The sequence below is a fragment of the Oreochromis aureus genome, linkage group 2 (assembly GCF_013358895.1).
Source record: "Oreochromis aureus strain Israel breed Guangdong linkage group 2, ZZ_aureus, whole genome shotgun sequence".
NCBI lineage: Eukaryota > Metazoa > Chordata > Actinopteri > Cichliformes > Cichlidae > Oreochromis > Oreochromis aureus.
This window is the reverse complement of record NC_052943.1, coordinates 37,089,285-37,113,397: the sequence shown is the minus strand read 5'-3', so window position 1 is coordinate 37,113,397 and position 24,113 is coordinate 37,089,285.

The window sequence follows — 24,113 nt, the reverse complement described above, 5'->3', positions numbered from 1 at the left end:
CTGCTTCATTTGCAGAAAGAAAAGAAACACAGGAACTTGTTCCTGCACTGCCGGAGACACACAGAGCAGACCTCAGCCTGACAAACAGCACTGTGGAGTATGTTCTCTAGTTTGGTCCTGACACTTTTTAGCAGCTCAGATATCTGGATGTAGAGCAGTAACTGCTTCACGTGTATGTAGTTCTTTCACAGGTAAGTGCGAGAAATTAAGGTTAGAGCCTTTTTCAGATGGCAACATGGTGCCTGTGGTCTGTTGAAGAAATTCCCTTTTTATTTTAAACAAAATACAAATTTACATGTCCTATAATGGCTCTTTCAAGTAGTTACAGAAGGCGGTGAAGCAATTGCTGCAGTTACTGCATGCTGTGTGAAACTGCTACATTATGTGCTGTTGATAACATAAACTAATGTGAATGTTCCAGTCATTTTAGCAATTTAGAAAACCAAACCAAATGATCAACCATTAACCAAAGACCACTGATCAATAACCATGAGCACCATTCACAGAGAGTTGGGGAATGGCTGCAATCACAGCATTGTAAGATGGTGACAGATGGACCCTTAGGCCCCCTCCTCGATTCAGAGATGGGCTTTCCCTTTTCAAGTAAATGGCCCGCTTGACTCCGCGCTCAAACCAGCGTTAACAGCACTTAACAGCGTGCACTATGTTACTCTGTGTCGGGGGACCCGATCCTTGGGGTGGACCACTTTTTGGCACAGCATGTTTTGGGGAGACATGGTGTTCAGAGGAAATGTGTCTCAACTGTTCCCATACTTCGAGTTGGTTCCACAGAAGAGGGGCCTGAAAACTGAAGGCTCTGCCTCCCATTCTACTTTTAAATACTCTAGGAACAACAAGTAAGCCTGCAGTGCGAGAGCAAAGTGCTCTAATAGGGTGCTCTCTCTTTCTAGTCCCTGTCAGTACTCTTGCTGAAGCATTTTGGATTAACTTTACCATTTTACCTATGTTTATGTTTTCTGAGTTGTGAAGGAGGTTGTGGATACAAGTGACTGAAATGAGTTTCCTTCAAAGAGTGGCCAGGCTCTCCCTTAGAGATAGGCTGAGGAGCTTGGTTGTTCAAAAGGGAGTTGGAGTAGAGCCAGTGCTCCTCCACATGGACAGGAGCTTGCTGAGATAGTTTGGGGATCTAACTAGGATGGGTGTCTTCTGGATGCTTCCTAGATGAGGTATTCTATGCATGTCTTACTGGGAGGAGGCCCTCGGGCCCGGGACTTGCTGGGCTGGAATAGGGGGCTGTGATGAGGAAAACAGAAGGGATGGATTGTTTGTAAATTAAATTATTGACCAATAAAATGATAGAAAAGTAATTATAAGAGAAATACACAGATACATTTATTTTTAAGGTTTTCAAAAATGTAATGAGTTGGACTATAAGTAAATGGTAAATGGACTGATTCTTATATAGCGCTTTTCTACTCTCCCGGAGTACTCAAAGCGCTCTATACAACATATCACATTCACCCAATCACACCCATTCACACAAGCACTTTATCTGTACTTAGTGCTTTTTTCTAACTACATTCACACACATTCATACTCCGATGGATGCATCGGAGAGCAACTTGGGGTTAGTATCTTGCCCAAGGATACTTGACATGCAGACTGGAGGAGCCAAGGATCGAACCACCAACCTTCCGATTAATAGGTGACCTGCTCTACCTCCTGAGCTACAGCCAAGTGTTAAGTAATGTAAAATTACAGACTTGTATCATAAAAATTATAATAAATATCATTTCATATCATTTTATAAATACTTTTTGAACAAAGTTGTTTAACATCTTAGTTTGCATAGAAACAAGTCAGGCACTCTATAATTGTCAAAAGCAGTTACATTTCAAATCTGAAAAGTCGAAAGTCATTAAAGTTATTGAGGGAAAATCTTGCTTTTCCGGTGCAGAAGGTGAGCTAAAATCTTTTGTTGACAAAAAATCTGTTTTCAGTGCACTGTTTATGGTGCGTGCCATTTCATGCTGCTTCAGTGTTCTCACTTAGAAACCTCACGACTACACAATTCTGCATTGATAATCCCACCCTGGGAAATGAATTCACACTGCAAAACCTGATGAAGGTTAAAATATTGAAAAGTCTGTTTCACAAAGCATTCTTCTGAAAACCAGCGATCCTCCACAGGAAATTATGTTCAGCAACCGTATGGAAATGGCCGAGATAACCTTGAACAGGGGATTGGCCAAATTTAAATTAGATTAGCTCTTTAATCTTTTCATGAAACTGTTCTCCAAACTTGTTGATGACATGAACACGTGATCGTTCTATTACTGGTAGTGTAAGACTAGTAGGATAGTCTTTAACTTTATAGTGTTTTAGATTTTTGGACAATTTATTGTCTCCAGAATTAAAACACAGATAACAAAGGTGCATGGAAGAATAGTGTGGTTAAATTTACAAGTTCTTTGCTTTGTACTGATGAACAGGGCCAACTGATAAATGTAGTCTCTTGCTCGCGGTGGGCAGTGAGCACGATGCAGTGATAAACAGAAGCTGTGTTTACTGACTAGCACAGTGGCTGCAGATGTGCACAGAGCTGTCCATGGATGCTGCCAGTGGAAACAGCCCCTGATGAAGCAGGTAATCCTTCAGCCATTCCCCGTCTCATGGACAGTTGTAGGGTCCTAAAACCCTTTATGGCCAGTCTGTTGTGGCTCAGCTTGTGAAAGACACAGACAGTGTGAAAGTTCCTTTTGCGTCATCCAGCATGGCTGTTTTTCACACCTCATTGCTATGTAATTTGATGAGCCCTGTGCGTATAGCCTGAAGGGCCTCAGCTGTTTATGGAAGACAGTAGGCACAGATGTTAGCCTCCAAACAAACCCGCATACAGCCTCTCCCATTACTGCAGGTTTTGTCCTGTTATTTCTAACCACATGCTTGTTTGATGGTGCAGAAAAGCAAGTGTCAACACCTGCTGTTAATAATGAAATTATGCTGAAACCAGTAATGTATGGTTCCGGTTTCTTCATACTTGGGAAGCACGTCTGTTTTTTTCAAGTCTGAAAACAAAGCGAGTGAAAAACAGTGGGAGAAAGCAAGTTCAGAGAGCATGAAGAACACAGGGAGACTTAACTGAGGGCCAGCAGTGGACATGGTGCTAAAGAGGAGGGCTGGGATAGAGACAGGACCACTCAGGTGGTGGGCAGTGATGAGAGCGGGAAAGGGTCTGGCATTGAGGGCAGAGCCTTTCTGGCGGCCTGGGGAGCAGTATCATGAGTAATTCTTGCAGAAGGATAACCAAGACCTAGTTAGGCAAAAAGTCAATTAGTTAGACTTTTTCAGTGGCTTCCTGCTGAAAGACCTAAAAGAGGTGTAGACCTTTCCTACTCCATTCTGGCAAATGAATGGAGTTAAACATAATTCTGTACCGTCTGTCACATTTCAATTCATGTGCGCCCTCTCAGTAAACAGTTACAAACCAGTCAGAACTACTGTGTTTGATCCATGAGGAATGAGACAGCTATTACAGTGTTTCACATTGTTGGTTGATAACTAAAATATCTGCTCAAGGACCTAAAACACACATTTACCAATACTATCTGCATTCTTCCCCATTTCTCCATGTAAGGAAACACGTGTACCTCCAGGCTAAGCAGAGGAAGTGGTGACGATGTTGTAAGAGAGCACCGCTAAGGAAAAAAATAACAAGAAAGTCTGCCTGTAGAAAACCAAACAAAGAGGTCCAACACAGCTTTCCAAAGTGTTTCCACAGGAGTGAAGACCGTTCAAAAGTAAAGAAAGAAAAACTCAAAATAAGTGCTGATTATAACCCCACCCCCCCGCATGTCAGCTCGTAAATGATCACTGATGAGCACTGTAAATGATCCAGCAATGATAGTAAATCTTTTTTAATTAAAGATATGAACATTTAACATTTAACATATCAGGTGATATGGATGGTGTGCACTGGTTGGACATGGTGAAGAGAGCTGAGTGTAAAAACAAGTGTTTGGTGTTTCTGCAGGGGACGAGCTGGGGAGGACAAGGTCTGGGCTTACCTGTGTAGGCTCCTACGGATACATATCAGAATATACACTTTTCCATTTAGTGTTTAAAAATACAAAAAACAAACAAACGTATGCTGAAGAGATAACATAAAATAAGATAACCTTTATTAGTCCCACTCGAGGGAAATTTGTTTTATTACAGCAGAAAGTGGACAGTGTAAAGTTACTTAGCAAAAATTAGAAAAACACTGGAATAGGATAAGAATAAGAGTAAGATACTGTACACAACTGTACACAATAGAATAGTATACTTCCTGTCCACAGTGCTATATGTATGTATATATATATACAGTTAAGCCCATAATTATTCATACCCCTGGCAAATTTTGACTTAAAGTTACTTTTATTAAACTAGCAAGTTATTTTTTGACTGGAAATGACACAGGCGTCTCACAAAAGATAATAAGATGATGTACAAGACGCATCATTGTGGAAAAAAATATTTCTAAGCTTTTATTTACATTTGAGCAAAAAGTATCATGTCCAGAATTATTCATACCCTTCACAAACTGTCACAGTCTCTGGGAAAATCCAAAGTTCCATACCATTCCAAATAGTCAAAGCTGTTCTAAAGCATCCTAATTACCCTGATTAATTGGAAATAGCTGTTTTGATCAACTCAACAGGTGAAAAAAACAGCAGCTCTCTGCAGGTGGTCTGTGGACATTCATGGCTAAGACAAAGGAACTCAGTGAGGACCTGCAGCTGTGCATTGTGGCTGCTCACAAGTGAGGAATGGGCTACAAGGCCATATCCAAATGTTATCAAGTTCCAGTGGCTACAGTGCAAAGTATTATTAAAAATACAAGATGTTCCGCACTGTGGAAAATCTCAGAGGACGTTGTCGGAAGCCAAAAGTGACACCTGTGCTGGCCAGGAGGATAGTGAGAGAGGTGAAAAAGAATCCAAGGATCACCACCAAGGCCATTCTGGTGAATCTGGGCTCTGCTGGTGGCAATGTCTCAAGGCAGACAGTCCAACGGACACTGTTGGGTTCCACGGATGCAGACCAAGGAAAACGCCACTTCTCCAGGCACTTCTAAGGCATGCAAAAGCTCATTTGGCCTTTGCAAATGCTCATTTGGACAAAGAAGAAGGTTTCTGGTCTTCAGTGTTATGGTCAGATGAAACAAAAATTGAATTATTTGGTCACAATGATTTTGCCTTCATTTGGCATAAAAATGGAGAAGCCTTCAACCCACAGAACACCATCCCCACTGTCAAACATGGTGGTGGGAACCTAATGCTTTGGGGGTGTTTTTTAGCCAATGGACCAGGGAACCTAATCACAGTAAACAGCACCATGAAAAAGAGCAATACATGAAGATTCTCAACAACAACATCAGGCAGTCTGCAGAAAAACTTGGCCTTGGGAACCAGTGGACATTTTAGCACGACAATGACCCAAAACATACAGCAAACGTGGTGAAGAAATGGTTAGCAGACAACAACATTAACGTTTTGCAGTGGCCTAGCCAGAGTCCTGACTTGAATCCAATTGAGAATCTGTGGAGGGAGCTAAAGATCAGGGTGATGGCAAGAAGACCCTCCAACCTGAAAGATTTGGAGCTCATTGCTAAAGATGAATGGGCAAAATGCCTGTGGAGACATGCAAAAGCTGGTCTGCAATTATAGGAAGCGTTTGATTGCTGTAATAGCCAATAAAGGCTTTTCTATTGATTATTGAGAAGGGTATGAATAATTCTGGACATGATACTTTTTGCTAAAATATAAATAAAACCTGAGAAATATTTTTTTCCACAATGATGCCTCTTGTACATCATCTTATTATCTTTGGGGAGACACCTGTGTCATTTCTGCTCAAAAAAGAACTTGCTTGTTGAACAAAAGTAACTTTAAGTCAAAATTCGGCAGGGGTATGAATAATTATGGGCTTAACTGTATATATATATGGTTCCACCTCTTGTAAATAAACTGTCACCTTTTGCTTGGCAGAACTCCGTCTGCGCGTGAGTCCATCAGTTAGCCATGACAGTCCTTTCTTCACTGAATACTAAGGACCAAAGACAAACAAGGGTCCAGAGAATTTCTCCCCCAGAGATTCCACCCACTCCTGCAACAAAGAAAATTAACCCACTAGCCACGGACAACAAACCACTAAGTGCTCCAGCGTCTCCCTTTGTGAACAGAAAGGACAACCCTCCCCAGTGCTTGGGTCCAGGTGGGCTCTGCGCCTGTTCGTGCCTATTGCTCCATGTACAATCCTCCACTGGAGGTCAGCCATCCATTTTTCAACAGGAGGCTTATGCAGGACCCTCCACTTGCCTTTAGCGGTAAAGTCTGAGGCAAAAAAAACAGTCCACTTCGACTCCCTGTTTCCAACCAGAGAGCGGAAGTTCAGCACCTTAACACAGCTATAATATAGCTGCTTCTTCCCACAAGAGCTGAAAACATCTAGCACTGGTGTTCTCAGGGAGAATAGGCCACTCCCCTCAGGGTGATCCTCAAAGGCAGGACTGACCATCAATGAAGGGAAAAACATATTCACTGTCATCAGCCCATTGATCAGCTAGGACACAGTTTCCAGCAAACTCTCTCAGTGATGGCGACAGGGATTGCCAAATTTCCTCCACAATCCTCCCCAGCACTCTGGACTCTGGACTTCACCAGAAGCCGCTGCAACTTTCCAAAAAACCAGGTGGTGGCACTAAAACAATAAGTCTGTGCCATAAGGATGAGGCAACTACATTGTTAGCTATCAAAACTCTTCCCCTGTAGGACAGGTAGGGGAACAACCAGTTCCATTTAGACAACTTAGCCTCCACCTATTCCCGTACTCCCTCCCAGTTCTGCTTCACAAAGTCATTACTCCCCAAGTAAACCCCAAAGGTTTTAATACCCCTTTGACCCCATCGGAGATTCCCAGGGAGTCTAGGAATACATGTCATTCCACTGCCCTACCAAACATGCCTCACTCTTCTCCCAATTAAACCTGGCTCAAGAAACTTTGTCATATAAAACCAGGCTTTCCTTTAATTCCTGAACATCACCTTGATCCTTAATAAAACATTAACATCACCAGCGTATGCTGACACAACAACAGAAGGGGTCCGAGCCAGATTTGGCAAAGAGAAACCCCTCAGCTTGTTCTGCACAGAAAAGGCTCAATAGCAATGCTATAGAGCTGTCCAGAGATAGCACAACCCTGCCTAATCTCTCTCCTAACTGGCACAGGGCAACTCAACCCTCCTCCCACCTTCACAACACAGTAAGCATTGCTATACAACAGCTTCACCCATGTCAGAAACCCCTGCCCAACACCAAAGGTCTTCAAGGTGGAAAATTATTTTGAGCCCCTTTGAGGACATTCGCTGCCACTGCTATGCAGACGACATCCAGCTATATATAGTCAAGCCCATAATTATTCATACCCCTGGCTATTTTGGCTATTGACTTTTTGCTAAAATATAAATAAAACCTGAGAAATATTTTTTTCCACAATGATGCCTCTTGTACATCGTCTTATTATCTTTTGGGAGACACCTGTGTCATTTCTGGTTAAAAAAGAACTTGCTGGTTGAACAAAAGAAACTGTAAGTCAAAATTTGGCAGGGGTATGAATAATTGTGGGCTTGACTGTATGTCTTTTAAACCTGATGATGTTTCTAAGCTGCAGATTCTAAATGTGTGCTTAGAAACCATCAAAGGTTGGATGGCTGACAACTTCCTTCAACTTAATGAAGAAAAGACTGAAGTCCTTGTATGTGCTCTGGACAGACATGTACCTAACATAATGAATGCTCTTGCTCCTCTTTCAACATTTGTGAAATCGTCTATCAGGAACCTAGGAGTAACCTTTGATTCTGCTCTTACCCTGGACGTTCACGTCAAATCTCTGGTTCGGTCCTGCTTCTATCATTTAAGAAACATTTCTAAACTGAGCCATATAGTATCTCATACTGAACTGGAGATTGTTATTCATGCATTCATTTCATCATGATTGGACTACTGTAATTCACTGTTTACATGTCTAAACAACAACTCCCTGGAGCGTCTGCAGATTGTCTAAAATGCTGCAGCAAGGCTTCTGACAAGAACATCTAAATACTCTCATGTAACACCGTTGCTTATACAGCTGCACTGGCTCCCCGTTGAATTCAGAGTCCATTTTAAGATACTGGTTCTGACATTTAAAGCTCTTCAAGGACAAGCACCAGCCTACATCATTGAACTTTTACAGACCTATGTCCCTAGTAGGTCCCTGAGGTCTTGTGATCAGGGCCTACTTTTCTTTTCTTTTCTTTCTTTCTTTATTTCACACATGGTTCAACAGTGTTTCTTTTCCTACATACAAAACCTCCTTCCCATTAATATGACACTGCACCCATGGGTGAAAAGGAGCAGGAAGAAGAATAAATTCTTGTTAGCACCTGCCCCCTATCTGCAATCCAAATACTCTTACGAGAGGATGCCAATACACCCCAAAAAACCCTCTAACATGTATCTTTATGTAACAATGCAAAACTAAACAACAAATCAATATAATCAGCAATATACAGCATTAAATGGCAATGAAAAATTTTTCTTCCATATTTAGCCCTAATTACTTTCATGTTCTTCATATTGATTTATCCTTTTAAGTATGTAACACATTTTAAAATGGTGCATGTTTGTACAACTTGTTATTCAGCATACAAGGCTGAAAACCAAGGGTAGTAGAGCTTTTGCCACTGTAGCCGCCAGACTGTGGAACTCTCTTCCTCAGAACTTAAGATCTGCAGACTCAGTGATTACTTTTAAAAAACAGCTAAAAACACATCTTTTTAGAATTGCGTTTTGTTAACTTTTGACTGTTTTTGTTTTATACCTTGTGAAGCACTTTGTGATCTTTTATCTAGAAATGTGCTATATAAATAAAATTTTACTCCACATGCATGGTCCACATGGTCAAAAGCCTTCTCCTGATTAAGAGATATTATGCCAACTCTAGTATCATATGATTTACATATGTCAAATACATCTCTCAATAAAAATAAATTATCATAGACCTATCTGGAATACAATAAGATTGATCCACACCAATCAACAGTTCAATGACAGTTTTCAATCTATTTGATAGGACCTTGGAAAAAATCTTTTAATCTGTACATAGAAGGGCCAGGTTTTCTCCAGTTTTTAGGAAGGGTTAAATCTTACTTTTTTGGTATAAGAGAGTTAACTGCACGCCTGCAGGAAGCTGGAAGTATCCCTTCTTTAAAACATTCCTTAAACACTTCCAGAAGGTCCTGACCCAGAAGACTCCAGAAGTGCTTAAAAAAGTCTGACGGTAAATCATCTATTCCTGGAGCTTTGCCTGAAGCAATCTAAGATACAGCAGCAGACAGCTCATCCAAAGTTATATCCATGTTTAAGACATCCCGATCCCCTGGACTAAGCTGAGGAAGCCCCTGCAGAAGTTCCGAAGCCGAGTCCACATCACAGCTATCTGCCCTGAACAAGTCTGTGTAAAAGTCCACCGCATGCCTTCTCATCTCAGCCCGATCTGTGATCACCTTGAAAGACGAAGACACACCATTGACTTTCTCTGGGCCACAAATTTCCCCAAATTAAAGAAAAAAGCAGTTGGAATCTCCATGCCCTGTCAACCTCACAACTTTCTGAAGAGTCATAGCTGACCGAATGAATTTCTTAACATCAGGGAAATACTCCCCAACATTCACTTTTTTACCAAAAGTGTCATCAAGAAATGCAACAATTTCCTTCAAAGAATAAAAATCTGCATTCTGAGAGACACTGTCTGCTACAGAAACATTATCAGACTCAGAATCGCACTCCATGTCATTCATGTCGTTGCCATAACAACCAGCAGGCATCGTGCTCTGCTGCTCCTCCACCCCTCCTTGCCCCGAGGCAACAACACACTCTACATCCAACTCTGACCTCCTCATTTCATCCCCATTCTGTGCTGTACTGACCGCACGTTCAGCCTCCACCCTCTCTTGTGACTTAGTTGTACTCATACAACCACTTACCTCACTCCACACCAAAGCCATAGCGTCCACAGGAGGCGCAGCATCCTCCCCGGACAAAGCAGCTTCACCACACGCTGGAGGCACAACCCCCATGCGAGGGGTCAACAGCCTCGCCCCGTGCTAAAGGTACAGCTCCAGCCGAGGAAACAGCGGCTTCGCCCAGCGTTAAAGGTACAGCTCCAGCCGGGGTAACAGCAGCTTCTCCCCACGCTAAAGGCACAGCTCCAGCCGGGGTAACAGCAGCTTCTCCCCACGCTAAAGGCACAGCTCCAGCCGGGTAAACAGCAGGTTCTCCCCACGCTAAAGATGCAGCTCCAGCTGGGGAAACAGTGGCCTCACGCAGGGCTGAAGGCACAGCTCCAGCCGGCTAAACAGCAGCTTCTCCCCACGCTAAAGATGCAGCTCCAGCCGAGGAAACAGCGGCCTCACCCCACACTGAAGGCACAGCTCCAGCCGGGTAAACAGCAGCTTCTCCCCACGCTAAAGGTGCAGCTCCAGCCGGGGCAACAGCAGCCTCGCCCCGCGCTAAAGGTACAGCTCCAGCCGGGGCAGCAGCAACCTCGCCCAGTGCTAAAGGCACAGCTCCAGCCAGGGAAACAGTGGCCTTGCCCAGTGCTAAAGGCACAGCTCCAGCTGGGGACACAGCAGCTTCTCCCCACGCTAAAGGTGCAGCTCCAGCCGGGGCAACAGCAGCCTCGCCCCGCGCTAAAGGTACAGCTCCAGCCGAGGAAACAGCGGCCTCACCCCACACTGAAGGCACAGCTCCAGCCGGCTAAACAGCAGCTTCTCCCCACGCTAAAGGCACAGCTCCAGCCGGGGACACAGCAGCTTCTCCCCACGCTAAAGGTGCAGCTCCAGCCGGGGCAGCAGCAACCTCGCCCAGTGCTAAAGGCACAGCTCCAGCCAGGGAAACAGCGGCCTTGCCCAGTGCTAAAGGCACAGCTCCAGCCAGGGAAACAGCGGCCTTGCCCAGTGCTAAAGGCACAGCTCCAGCCGGGGACACAGCAGCTTCTCCCCACGCTAAAGGTGCAGCTCCAGCCGGGGCAACACTGGCCTCGCCCCGTGCTAATGGTACAGCTCCAGCCAGAGGAACAGCGGCCTTGCCCCACGCTAAAGGTACAGCTCCAGCCAGAGGAACAGCGGCCTCACCCTGCACCTGCAGCGGCCTCACCCTGGAGCTGCAGTCACGTTTAGTGTCTGCTGCTCGCTAATTCCCTCCCCACTATCAGTTACAGCGGGTCCCACTGCAAGCTGTCTGTGAGGACACATTGTTTTCTTATGACCCACATCTCCACACTCACAACATTTCATGTTCCCAGAGCTAGCATACACGATGTAGAAACCTTCTTCATGTTTGACATGGAAGGAGTCATCCAGTATCTGTGTGGGGGAGTCTAAAACATGAACACTTGCATCCGAAGGGACTGAACATGCTTCAACTTGGCGTTCTTACAGCCCAGACTTACTGTCCAGAAACCACTTGCAAATTTCCCAAAGCGCTTCAGTTCTTGCTCCAAGGCCTCATTGGGAATAAACATAGGGACCCCAGACACAGTGATCTGGGTGAAGGGCACTGCGAGGGCGGAAACCTGCATAAATTCATCATTTAAATGCAAGCCGCTCTTTGTAAGCTGATTGACAAACCCCTGCTCGTTCAAAAAAGATAACAACCACTTTATTCATACATGAAGCGTATGAAATGTTTCCATGTCCCACCTGTTCTCCTACAGCCAACCGCACCTGCTCGACGGTGGTGCTCGGCTGCGGCACCACCCTGACTCCATTCTTCAAAGACAGGGATAGCGTCCCACTGGATGCCATCCCTGCCAAACTGAAAAACAACCCACTATCTGCCAAAAACGCAACAAACTACACAATCACAGAAATGATCATACAATAAACACAGTGAGAAAACAGAAAAGGCATTTAATGAAAAACGCACACACTCTCACTCAGACCCACCAAACTCATCACCATCAAACTCCCAGCATGCAGTGCGAGAGAGAGAGAGAGAAATAAGAAAGGGCGAGGGAGCACGAGAGGGACGAGAGCGGGCGAGGGAGAGACATGGAATGAAACACAAGGAGGGGAACGTGGGAACAGAAAGAAGACACAAGGACACACACAGAGACACACAGAGAGGGACACAGAGGACAAAGACACAAGGGGACTAAACTGATCACAGGTAAACGCAGAAGTGTAATAAGAATGAACTTATAATAATGCATAACGAACACCAAAACACAGAAAACTCTAAATGCTGGATCACATGACCCAGAACCACGACAATTTGAGTTGTCATAGCAACGTACAACAGTCAACAAAATGAAGTCTAGATATTAACAGATAAATATAGAAATATAAATATATAAAGTTACATGGATGCATAAATATAAAATACACATGTAGTGTTTCAGGGATATGATGGTGTAGATGTTAATCATTAACATGTTTCTAATCATTCAGTGTGTAGACTAACAGCCAGAGAGGTGCTGGCTCCATGTTAAACTATGACAACATTATCGTTAATGCTCGTGGTGTTTATTCAGACTTTTGGTTGAAAACCTTGGGCTATGTGTACTTAATGCTAATGTTAATGGGTGAAATGTTCACGTTTACATGGAGACAAATGAGCACTACAGCCTTTAAACTACAGAGCTTGGATGAAACATGCCTTTTGTTCCTTTTATAATCAGGTTATTTGAATTACTTGATGAACAGTGATGGGAATAACAGCGTTACAAGTAACGACGTTACTAACGGCGTTACTTTTTCAGTAACGAGTAATCTAACTAATTACTATTCCTATCGTTACAACGCCGTTACCGTTACTAACAAGAAAATGTGGTCGCGTTACTATTTTTCAACAAAGAGACGGTTGAAGCTGTGTTCTACCACTTCTTATATTAGTTCCACGGAAGTAGCTGTAAGTAATCTGGGCGCTACAGCTTTAAGCAGCTGTGCGCGCTCCCGTAGACGGCAATCACTTTCTGCCCGACGATCACTTTTTGGCACAACACCTGGAGCTAAGGGGGCAAAACAATCACATGACTGCTGCTGTTTGACTGAGGAAGAATAAAGTAGTCATGGTAAGCCAATCACATGACCACTTCAAGATGACAAAGCAACAAGGTGATATATACCAGTTTATAAATTGTGTTGATAGGCCACGTAAAACCAGAGTCATGATAAACAAGATATACGCGGCGTTTTTTCCAAGTTTATTGTCTAAGGACAGCGCTAGCAAGCACTCTCTGCTTATTCCCCCCCCCCACGAAAAGGCTGCCCTTTCGTGTTGGTGGAAAAATGCACCATGTCGACCAATCAAAAATGATATGGCAACATGACATTTGGTTGTTTAGGAAGAGGGGGAAGTTTTAGGAGTGACGGCGAGAGAGAGAGAGAGAGAGAGAGAGAAAGAAAGACAGCAGAAAGAGAGAGAGAGCGAGTTTTGAGATGTGAGAGATTTGTGACGTTTAGCATGTTTGGAGTGTGTAGTTAATGTGTTGTCTTGTGGATAGTTTTGTGTTGTGTGTCAGAACAATGAGGCGACTGCTGTCTCCAGGTAGAAACAGCAGTGATACACCTGCTGCTGTCAGACTTGCAGGTATCAGGCTGTGATGTTCTCCTTTATAGTGGACAGAAATTCGTGAATCATCTGTAAACTTTGGACTAGAAAATAAAATATTTTGGATTTAATTTGAAGCTTTATTGAACCTGTGAACAGAAGCCGTTTCTAGTTTCCTATTTGCACATTTTTGTTCAAACACCAGTATAACTTTATTTTGTATTACATAATATTGTGATTTATTGAGTAATGTTAAAAATATATTTGATTATTTTCTAATTTATATGTTTCCCAGCTCAAGTCTAAAGTGTCATTATTTGAATTTGCTGTGGGTCGAGATGACAGGTATTCACAGGTGGGCAGACCTGAGCAGGTGAGGTCCTGGAGCCTAGAACAGGTCTGCCCACAGTTTCACCCCAACCGGTCTCAGCAGATGGCCGCCCCTCCCTGAGCCTGGTTCTGCTGGAGGTTTCTTCCTGTTAAAAGGGAGTTTTTCCTTCCCACTGTCGCCAAAGTGCTTGCTCATAGGGGGTCATATGATTGTTGGGTTTTTCTCTGTATTTATTATTGTGCTATCTACTGTACAATATAAAGCGCCTTGAGGCGACTTTTGTTGTGATTTGGCGCTGTATAAATAAAATTGAATTGAATTGAATTGAATTGAAGATAGGAGCTACTGAAATAATCACTGACTACTAAACCAGTCGAAGAAAAAACAGGCAGATTAGTCGACCATCAAAAAATCGTTAGCTGCAGTCCCAGTAAAAGCTCAGACTCTCACTGAAGTTCTCACACTGTGTGTAAATTGAACGATAATCCTCAGTCACAGCTTTGAGCATCACAAAGTTAAAGCACATCACAGCAGTGGTTTATGTTATGGCTCAGCTGGTTTGATTTTGTACGTGTGTTGTATGTTCAGAAATGCTCTGCTGAAAAAGCACAAGGAAAAGGTTTGATTACATTTCATGGGGCTGATCATTGTGTCCTCGTCTGTATTTTGACTCTTGGTTTTTTATACTGCAATGAAAACGTGTATAGTATGTAGACAAACTGCTGATTGCGGTGGACTGAATACTTTGATACCACATCATGAATATTTAGGCCCCTATGCTTTGAAACATATAGCACTGTTAATATTATTGTCTACATATTGTCTACAGCTGTCCAAGCAGCCACAGTATTATGGATGAGTGAAGACACACACAAACTTCACAGATGTTTCACTGCTCCACTCAGCACTTAACTCAGCACTTTTCCTCTTTTATCCAGTTTTAAACAAGCATCCACATGGAGGAAAATGCCTGCTCCCACCTGCACGCTACACTGTCTCTTACTCCAGCGACGTACCAGTGACAGCTATTTCAGATTGGCTTGGTACACCCATCCCATAATAACAAAGGGCTGGAAACGTGAGAGATGTGTCCTGGCACATTTCTGAGAGAAAGCAGTTATCTTAGAGAGCTGAACTAAAGAGTTCCAGTTTGCTAGAGGCAAGTTTCAGTCACTCCCATTAATCATGACTAAAGTGCTCGACTACAACAATGGAAAGAAAGAATGGAGAGTGTCTGTGTAAAAAACACGATGGTGTATGACGGAGCTGGGACACAAGTTTTCTCAATGAAAAGTGAAGCATTATTACCCTATAATGTTATCTAGGATTTATTTTTCTCAAACACCTAAATGGTTCCCTGGGTGGTGAGCAAACACAGCAGAAAACCAATAATTCCTGCTGGGCTGTGGAGCTCAACTGGATTTACTGTCAAGCTCCTTCATCAGTTTAATAAACTCCCTCGCTCAGTCCTTCCAACCCAAATCCCCGTGGTCTTTGTACCTACAAGCCCACCAACATTAGTCATTAAGGTAACTAAAGGAACACTTTGTACCATTGTTGTCACTGATTGCATTTACTGGGGGAAGGGATAGCTCACTAGGTAGTGTGGTCGCTCCATGATCGGAAGGTCGGTGGTTCAAATCCACTGAACGGCTTCCCTGAGGTAGTCCTGAGCAATGTACCGTCCCTTCACACTTCCCCTTGGGTGCCTGATTAGCAGCTGCCCACTGCTTCACTGAGTGAATGGGTCAAGTTCAGAGAGAATAATTTCCCCATGGGGATCAATAAAGCATGCGTTAGTATTATTAAGTGCATTTGTTTGTAGCTATTATTAAAAACTCTGGGTAATTAAGCAAGCCAGCTGAACTTAAATTTCTGCAGTGGCAGGTATACAACATATAAACACACTTACACACAAGTGGTGTGTGTGTGATACCTTGAAGCCACAGGTAAACTGACTTTCCTTAGTCCACAAGAAGTGGCAGGACGAACAAATAAGGTAGTTTGTGAAAAGTTAGATAATGAGACAGACAAATTTTATATGATACGATTTTATACAAGAGGCATCCTGTTTCTACGATAGCTGTGATGAATTAATCGACCACAGCATGTAATGTTTCCAGCTTCTTATATGATGAAAAACAGCTGTGCCAGTTTTCTTTCAAGCTGTTTTTTAATTGGTCCTCATAAAAAAGGGTACATAACATAACATAACATAACATAACATAACATAACATAACATAACATGCATATATTCAGATTCAGAAAGTGTGACATCACCACACAGCTGTGGGGACCAGTTGCTATGGTGATTAGAGCCACTGAAAGGTGTGTAAGGTGTGTTACATTAATCCTCCAACCATACAACAAGGAGTGCAGCGGCCAAATGTCCAGGAGTGCTTGCTGATGGACCCATGCAGGTTGTTCAGCTGTAGCAGAGGCAGAGACAGCAGCTCTCTTTCATTATAAGGCCAACAGGTCAGCATCATTTACAGCCCCGGAGACATAGGTTTACTCTTTAGGAGCTTTTATTTTGTAAATCTTGCACTATGCAATGTTATATGTGGGTCATTTAAACATTTAATGACATTTTTGAGCAGTACACTCAAGGTCCCTCTGAGGTAATGCAGAAGACCATCACTGTTTAAAGAGTATAAGAATTATCTCTACGTCCCTTACCTTTAGCTGTCTACTCCAATTTTGTTCCTTTTTTCACTTGTTTATACAAAAATAACTTGAGCCACTAAGTAAACACAGAATAGCTCATTATATCCAGAAAAGCCACCGCCTTCTTTAATCTCAGGTAAGTCATGTTCTTTACTCTCACCATGTCTCTGTTGAAGGTTTATTTGAACAGTTGGGATTTTATTTTGAAATCCAAAAAACCACAACAGAGATGTGTTTCTTTTGTCCCTTCCTCCACCCCTCACCACAGTCCAGTCGTGATGGTCAGATGATCGTCTCTCCTTGATCCTGGTTCTGATGACGCTTTCTTCCTGTTAAAAGAGTTTTTCCCTCCCATGGTCGCCAAGTGCTTGCTCAGAGGTGCTCATCTCGAGTTTTCTCTCTATTATTGTACAGTCTCTAATGTTACAAGATTATGGACTTTGAGGTGACGTTTGTCAGTCGGTGCTGTGTAAGTCACAGGTGCTGTGTAAGAGAGAAACCATCGAAGGTGGTGGAGAACAATAAGGCTAAGGTCCTGTGGACCTCGATCTAATCAGAAAAGCAGCTGCTGGTCAGCCAACCGGATACAGTAGTGGTTGAAAAGGAGCAGGAGACCACAGCTGCACACAGCGATATCATCAATACAATAAAACAGAGAAATACCAGAAAGAACAGCTAGAGCACAAGTGCAAGGTAAAGTCGACAGTGGTCCCAGTTGCAAAGGGAACATTGGGAGCGTTAGGCTGAAACCCTGAAACTGGAAGAGTGGCTCCTCAGATTGCAGACACAGCATCAGAAGAGTGCAGTCCTACTGCATGGAGCCCTCAAACTCCCGTGCCTCTGGTAGAGGACCCGAGCTTTAGGAAAACGTATACCCCACAAAGGGTGAGAGGGACATTTCTGTTCTCATAGTAATTATTCTCATAGTAGTTCTCATAGTAGTCTGCAGTACGGGGGCCCCACAGGGAACGGTTCTGGCTCCGTTCCTATTCACTATCTACACTGCAGACTTCTCCCACAACTCCACCCAGTGCTTCCTGCAGAAGTTCTCTGATGACTCTGCAATAGTCGGCCTCATCACTGATGGGGACGACAAGGAGTACAGAGGACTGACTCAGGACTTTGTGGACTGGTGCCAGTTGAACTACCTCCAGATCAATGCCAGTAAAACAAAGGAGCTGGTGGTAGACTTCCGCAGGCACAAGCATCCTCCACTGCAACCACTGAACATCCAAGGTATGGACATTGAGACTGTGGACAGCTACAGGTACCTTGGTGTTCATCTGAACAACAAACTGGACTGGACTCATAACTCAGACGCCCTCTACAGGAAAGGACAGAGCAGGCTGTACCTGCTGCAGAGACTCAGGTCGTTTGGAGTGGAGGGCCCACTCCTGAAGACCTTCTATGACTCTGTGGTGGCCTCAGCCATCTTTTATGGTGTGGTCTGCTGGGGCGGCAGCATCTCTGCTGGGGACAGGAAGAGACTGAACAGGCTGATCCGAAGGGCCAGCTCTGTTCTAGGATGCCCTCTGGACCCAGTGGAGGTGGTGAGTGACAGGAGAATGGTGGCTAAGCTGTCATCCCTGTTGGACAACATCTCCCACCCCATGCATGAGACTGTGAAGGCACTGAGCAGCTCCTTCAGTGGGAGACTGCGGCACCCACGGTGTGGGACGGAGAGATTTCGCAGGTCTTTCCTCCCCACTGCTGTCAGACTCCACAACAAAGCATTTAACTGATCAATCACACACATCCACAAATGTGCAATAACACAAATGTGCAATAATCTTTCTGGCAACCGTTGTATTTTTCACTCTGTTGTATATAACATTTGTATTCTTTTTTTATCCTATTGTATATTTTACTCTATTTTATTCTACTGTATATATTATTCTATTTTTATTCTATTCTGTACAGTTGTGTACTGTATTTATTCTTATTTTATTTTATTCTAATTGTCCTTCATAACTTTTGCACTGTCCACTTCCTGCTGTGACAAAACAAATTTCCCACGTGTGGGACTAATAAAGGTTATCTTATCTTATCTTATCTTATCTTATCTTAAACAACACAGCATCAGTTGTGTAAGCTGAGTACAGTAATGAGGGGAAAACCTACACAAAGAAGTCAAGCACCTACAGACACAGCCATGCAAATATAGTCCTGACATGTTGGGCAGGATCTCCTCAATCCTACTGAGGCAGGTTTTGTAGTGGAAGCAGAGTCTGTGGACTAAGAGGATGAGCACCTGGGGTGAATGAGATTAATCCTAAATTCCTCACAGCTCTGATATTGTGGAGCTGTCATGGCTAACACAGCTCTGCGCCTGCTTTGAGGTGAGGTTTGAGGTAATGAACCAAACTGCATTTCCACCTTTGGCATGGAGGCAGCGGGCTTGTTATTAAGCCCAGGTTGCTTTGATCTGTATGATGATGATGACACATGTGACAAGACTCATCCTTATGAACTGTCCATCTGTTCCTGCAAAACGCTTCCCTGCTCGTCGGCTTTCTATTCCAACTCTCCTCCAATAATAAACCAGCTGTTTATTCTTACCATGGCAGGTATTATTGTTCAGTCTCACCCATTCATTTTTTTCCAAGTCTAAAAAGTAAAGAAGGAATTAATACCTTCGAGTCAGCTCTGAACATTCATGCTAAATAAAAATGGAAATGTCTGCTAATACTCATGCGGGAGACGCCCCTGAATCTGACCTTCACTGATCTACATTTTTATCTCCCTCTTTCCCCGAGTACGTGATTTCTGAGACTGAATAAATGCAGCATATATCAAGGTAAAATGTTTTTCCTTAGTTCTTGAAAAGCTGACCTTTTACAGTACGCAATTTCTCAGTGAGCAGCAACAGCAGGCAGTTTTTAGAAGTCAACAGCAGTTGCTCTCATCACAAGTCACCATTAATATGTAAAAGTTACAAAATTCGCTTCAAAGCATTCATTTTTAGCCCAGGAAAACACTTGTGCATTCATGTCTGCACTTGCCAGAAGGAAACGCATCTATAATCATTCTCTTGCAGAAAGAGAAGCACTTCAGTTATTCGATACAACTGCTGCAGCATCTCTCAACCTGCATGGCCAGTACAGAAGTAAAGGAGAAAAGAGGGCCTCTACTTCCTGTTCCAAATGAAACAGCCATTGGTGTCCCGTTATTATTCTACCAGGGTTCAATTCCAGGCAGTGAAGACAAAGTTTTACTTGCTTCACACTTGAGAAACTGTATTAAACTAAACTACAGACAGACCAGTGTTACTTTCTTAAGGAATTGGGGAAAATATAACACATGGAAACAGCAGTGTTGTCTCACAATCAATGCATTACTCACTACTCAGCAGTGTATCAGTGGTCATTAAAATGAATTCAGAATTAAATGAATTTTACTAAGCCTGAAAATAAAGTGTGAAGAATTGGAGTGAGTGGAGTCATGGAGAAATTCAAAGAGAGCCACAGAGTAGAGAACAGCCTGACAGAGGTGACAGATTTCACTCTGGAAAGAAAACTACAGAGAGATGTGTGTAAAGAACAACAGCTGAGAAACTGTCGATCGACTTTGTCGAGAGTAGAACTGTAGTCTAAAAGAAAACAGTCACTAGAGCCCTGCACGTGAATGGACTGTGGGTTTGCAGACCAAGAACAATTCCACTGATGCAAAGAGGAGACACTTTCAAGGCAAGAACACCAGGAAACACAGCGGTGGCAGTACTGGATGATTATGGTGCGTCTGGGATCTCACAAAGGTGGAAAATAATTGGAGATTATGTATCGGAATTTCAGGAGTGGGACCACGCCTCCAAACACGCTCCCTCCGGCTGTCATCTATATAGGTCCCCCCAGTTCTGCAAGCTGGTCATTCTCGTTTACATGCCCCACCCTCCCTCCTTGTTCTCCATTCTTTAACTTCTTCACTCCTATTTAGTCCATGGGGATCTGCCAGGCCCGGGAGCTGTCGTCAGTCCCCTTCGAGGCCTTCCCCAAACCGCAGCTCAGTTCATGTCCAAGCATTCACCTTTACCTACTAAAACGCTGTCAAACCTAAAATGAGGACGTGGGCCCAGCTAGTGAAAGGATATGTAAGGATTTGGAAAGAAAACCTCAAGCAGTCATACCAAACTGTGTTCACTTTGTTCTTTTGGATGATGTTGCACTGGAAGACAACCTCCTGAAACCAAAGTGAACATTACTGACTTGGAAATACTTTAAAAAAATATTTTAAAATGCGGGGGGAGGAAGGCGGGTGGGGGTGTTATCCTACTCTTATCTATACATCTGTTCTGTGACAGCAGTGACATTACAAATGCTACATAACAGCCTAATGCAGCCTAATGTGACTAATGTAGAAAAGAGTGTGATTATATGGATCTGTAATTTGTAACAACCTAGTTTGAAAGTTACAAATCAAACTGTCAGCTGTGCTCATGAACCCATGTAGTGCAGCGATATACAAATGCATTTGCAAAAACAGACATGCAGGCATTTTGCATGGCTGCTCTCTTTGTACCTGGTTTTCAGCCTTTTCCACTCCATTAGCTATTGACTCCTCTGATTGCATTATGCATTATACAAACTTTTCATAGACATGTCTTAGAGGTTTGTTACCATGACCTCATATCCCCACAGCCTCACCTCTCTCGTTAAACCCTGACACCTCACTGATCTCAGCCCATCGTGCAGTTTTATGCAGGGCCAAGAAGTCGCCATTGTTCAGTTTTCTGCATTGAGGTGCTAATCAATACTTTTTCTTTCCTGACTCCATTCTGGTCATCCTTACCCCAGGCCTTCCCTCCTATGCCCTCTGCTAATCCAAATCACAGACTTAGGCTCCAAAGTGTCTGCTGATGGCTGCTTTTGAGGCCAGGTCTGAGGGGACATGGCTAGCCAGGAATAGAGTTATAATTAGCATTTAGCTATTAGCAACAACCCTCATTTTGAACTTTGAAGGGAACGGGTAAAAGTGGCAGCAGATCTCATTGTTCCTCCTGTTTGTCCGACACTTTGATACATCGTTGTATTGCAGCTGCAGTAAATCGTGACGGCCCAGTGTAATGACTGGAAAATGAAATGGAGGTCAAGGGTTGAGGCTGAACCTGAGAACATTAAGCAGCTGATCAATAGAGTGCTCAGATTTGCCAAGTTGCATTAAATAGCACATCTAATATAAGCTGTACTCATCGATACTGGGCCCATATCATTTACTCATGCTGTGGTGTTACACGCCACTCCACTCATTAACACGAAGGCGTCTTTGCCTCTGTTCTGTTCACTTCTGACCACGTTCATATGTTTCAAACAGGATGTTCATTTAAAAAAAAAAAAAGGTCTGCTACATTAGCGACCAGTTCAACTGATTAACAAGATGCAAAATAAAATATAAATATAAATACAATATGCCACAAACAGTCCAATTTAAAAAAGGCAGGATGCATTGTGTGGAATTTTTTTGCATTTTCTTTTTCCTCAGTTACAAACAAACAGTGAAACACCACTAGGAACATGGCTTTGTTTCCCTTCATACACTGATTTAGCTCTTACAACCAAATACAGCTAAACATCCAACTACAATGACTCCAAACTGGTCCCAGTTCACCAGGCCCACTGTGACTTTCCCTTTACCCTAACACTGGCAATCAGGACCAGCAGTCACATGAAGCTGGTCATCAGCTCGCTAAGCTGATGCAGGATTCACATGAAAGAGATCATTGTTGACATCATCTAACAAATCAGAATTATGGATAAGTGTACGATCAAAACAGCGGCTGATATTACAAAGGAAGATAAAACTGTGCTGCTTTGAGGCTGTGTGTGTGTGTGTGTGTGTGTGTGTGTGTGTGTGTGTGTGTGTGTGTGTGTGTGTGTGAGTGTGAGAGAGAGCGAGGAAACCTGTATGAATGTGTGTGTGCTGTAAATATTCTGTTTAGTAATACTGGAAAAAAGCTACTAAATACTAAGTTTAACCTGTTTGAAACTCGGAAGAAAAACTGGCAAAAATGTCGACTGTGTAAGTGAACAGTATCCAACATACAGGAAAACTGAACATTACATTAATGTCTTAGTTTGTATTCATGCTGCAGCAGCCTTTGTGCTATTTAAGAGTCTGAGCACAAGTAAAGGATAAAAAACATAATGCCAAAGCAGACTTATAACCAGATTATGTGCAAATTTGATAAAAGTAGGTGTCCTGTTTTAGAATGAAATGTTAATGCTCATAGAACAATACAAGGTTCATAAATCTGTTATTGTCATTCATCACAAAGAAACATGATCAAACATGAATAAAGTTACTCTGGCCCTGGTGCTAATAACCATTAAAATATAGCACTAAAAGTAATGAAGTTAAAAAATATAAATACATGTAAAAAATCAAAAATAAATGACCTGTTAAATAATGATGGCTTAGTCAATATGCCCATTAAAAGGTGTGTCAGTTCAGCTATTCTACAGGTCCACCTGCTCCACTACTGCACATGCTCCAGCCTGAGGGCGGGGCAGAAAGAGTCCATGTTCAGGGTGGGTGGAGTCTCTCGTGATGCAGGTTGCTCTGTGGTGTAAATGTCTGAGAGGGGAGGTGAGCTACATCTGATGGTCCTCTGTGCAGAGTTTGGAGCTCAGCCACGCCCCCATAGCTTATTCAGGTAATACTAAGGAGCCTTTTAGTGATGCTGAGGTTGTTTTCACTGCAGGTGAGGGTGTTGTTGAAGTGTAACTCATAGTATTTAAAGCTCACAACCATCTCCATGACCACACCATTGATGTGGGAGTGTGAAGTCCACAATCGTCTTCTTGGTTTTATTGATGTTAACGATGGGGTTGTCCTCCTTACAGCACAGTCCCAGCCTGTAGGCGATTCGTCCCCGTTGTCCCACCACTGCTGTGTAACCTGTAACTTAACTGTCATAGTGAGCTCTGCAGTCAGGGTGTTAAAAGATTATTGAACATATATGTGATCAGCTTCATGAAATGTATTCCTTAATGTATCATTAAGCACATGTCTACGTGACTTTTCACCTAGTAACTTGTGTGCAGCTACTAACCGCTTCCTGTCTTCAGAGAACATTTAGATATGGAGAAGTGAAACCTCAGCTCTTTTACGAGTAGAGAAGGGAAAAACCCGCTGCTCTGAGTGACGTTGTTACCTTGACACACACACACACATACACACACACACACACACACACAGAATAAATAAAGAACACAGACAGAGATGGGACGCAGATCCTGCGTTTCATGGCTGCCCTTGCGAGTTAAAGAAAATCTGCAGTGTTGTGTTTTCTAACTCAGGTGTCTCACCTGAACAAAGAACGGCAGGGTGATTTAAAGAAATCCCCTGTCACAGGGGTTAGCATGTGTCGAGCAGTGGGCTGAGGGCAGCCAGTGCTGAGGATGATGGAGGAGGCTGTGATGTCATGGATATTTACAGATGTGTTAGTCAAGAAGACAAAGATCTAGTTCCACAGTAATGGGACCACTCCAAATCCTGCAGGATGATTGTGTTGAAGGCAAAAA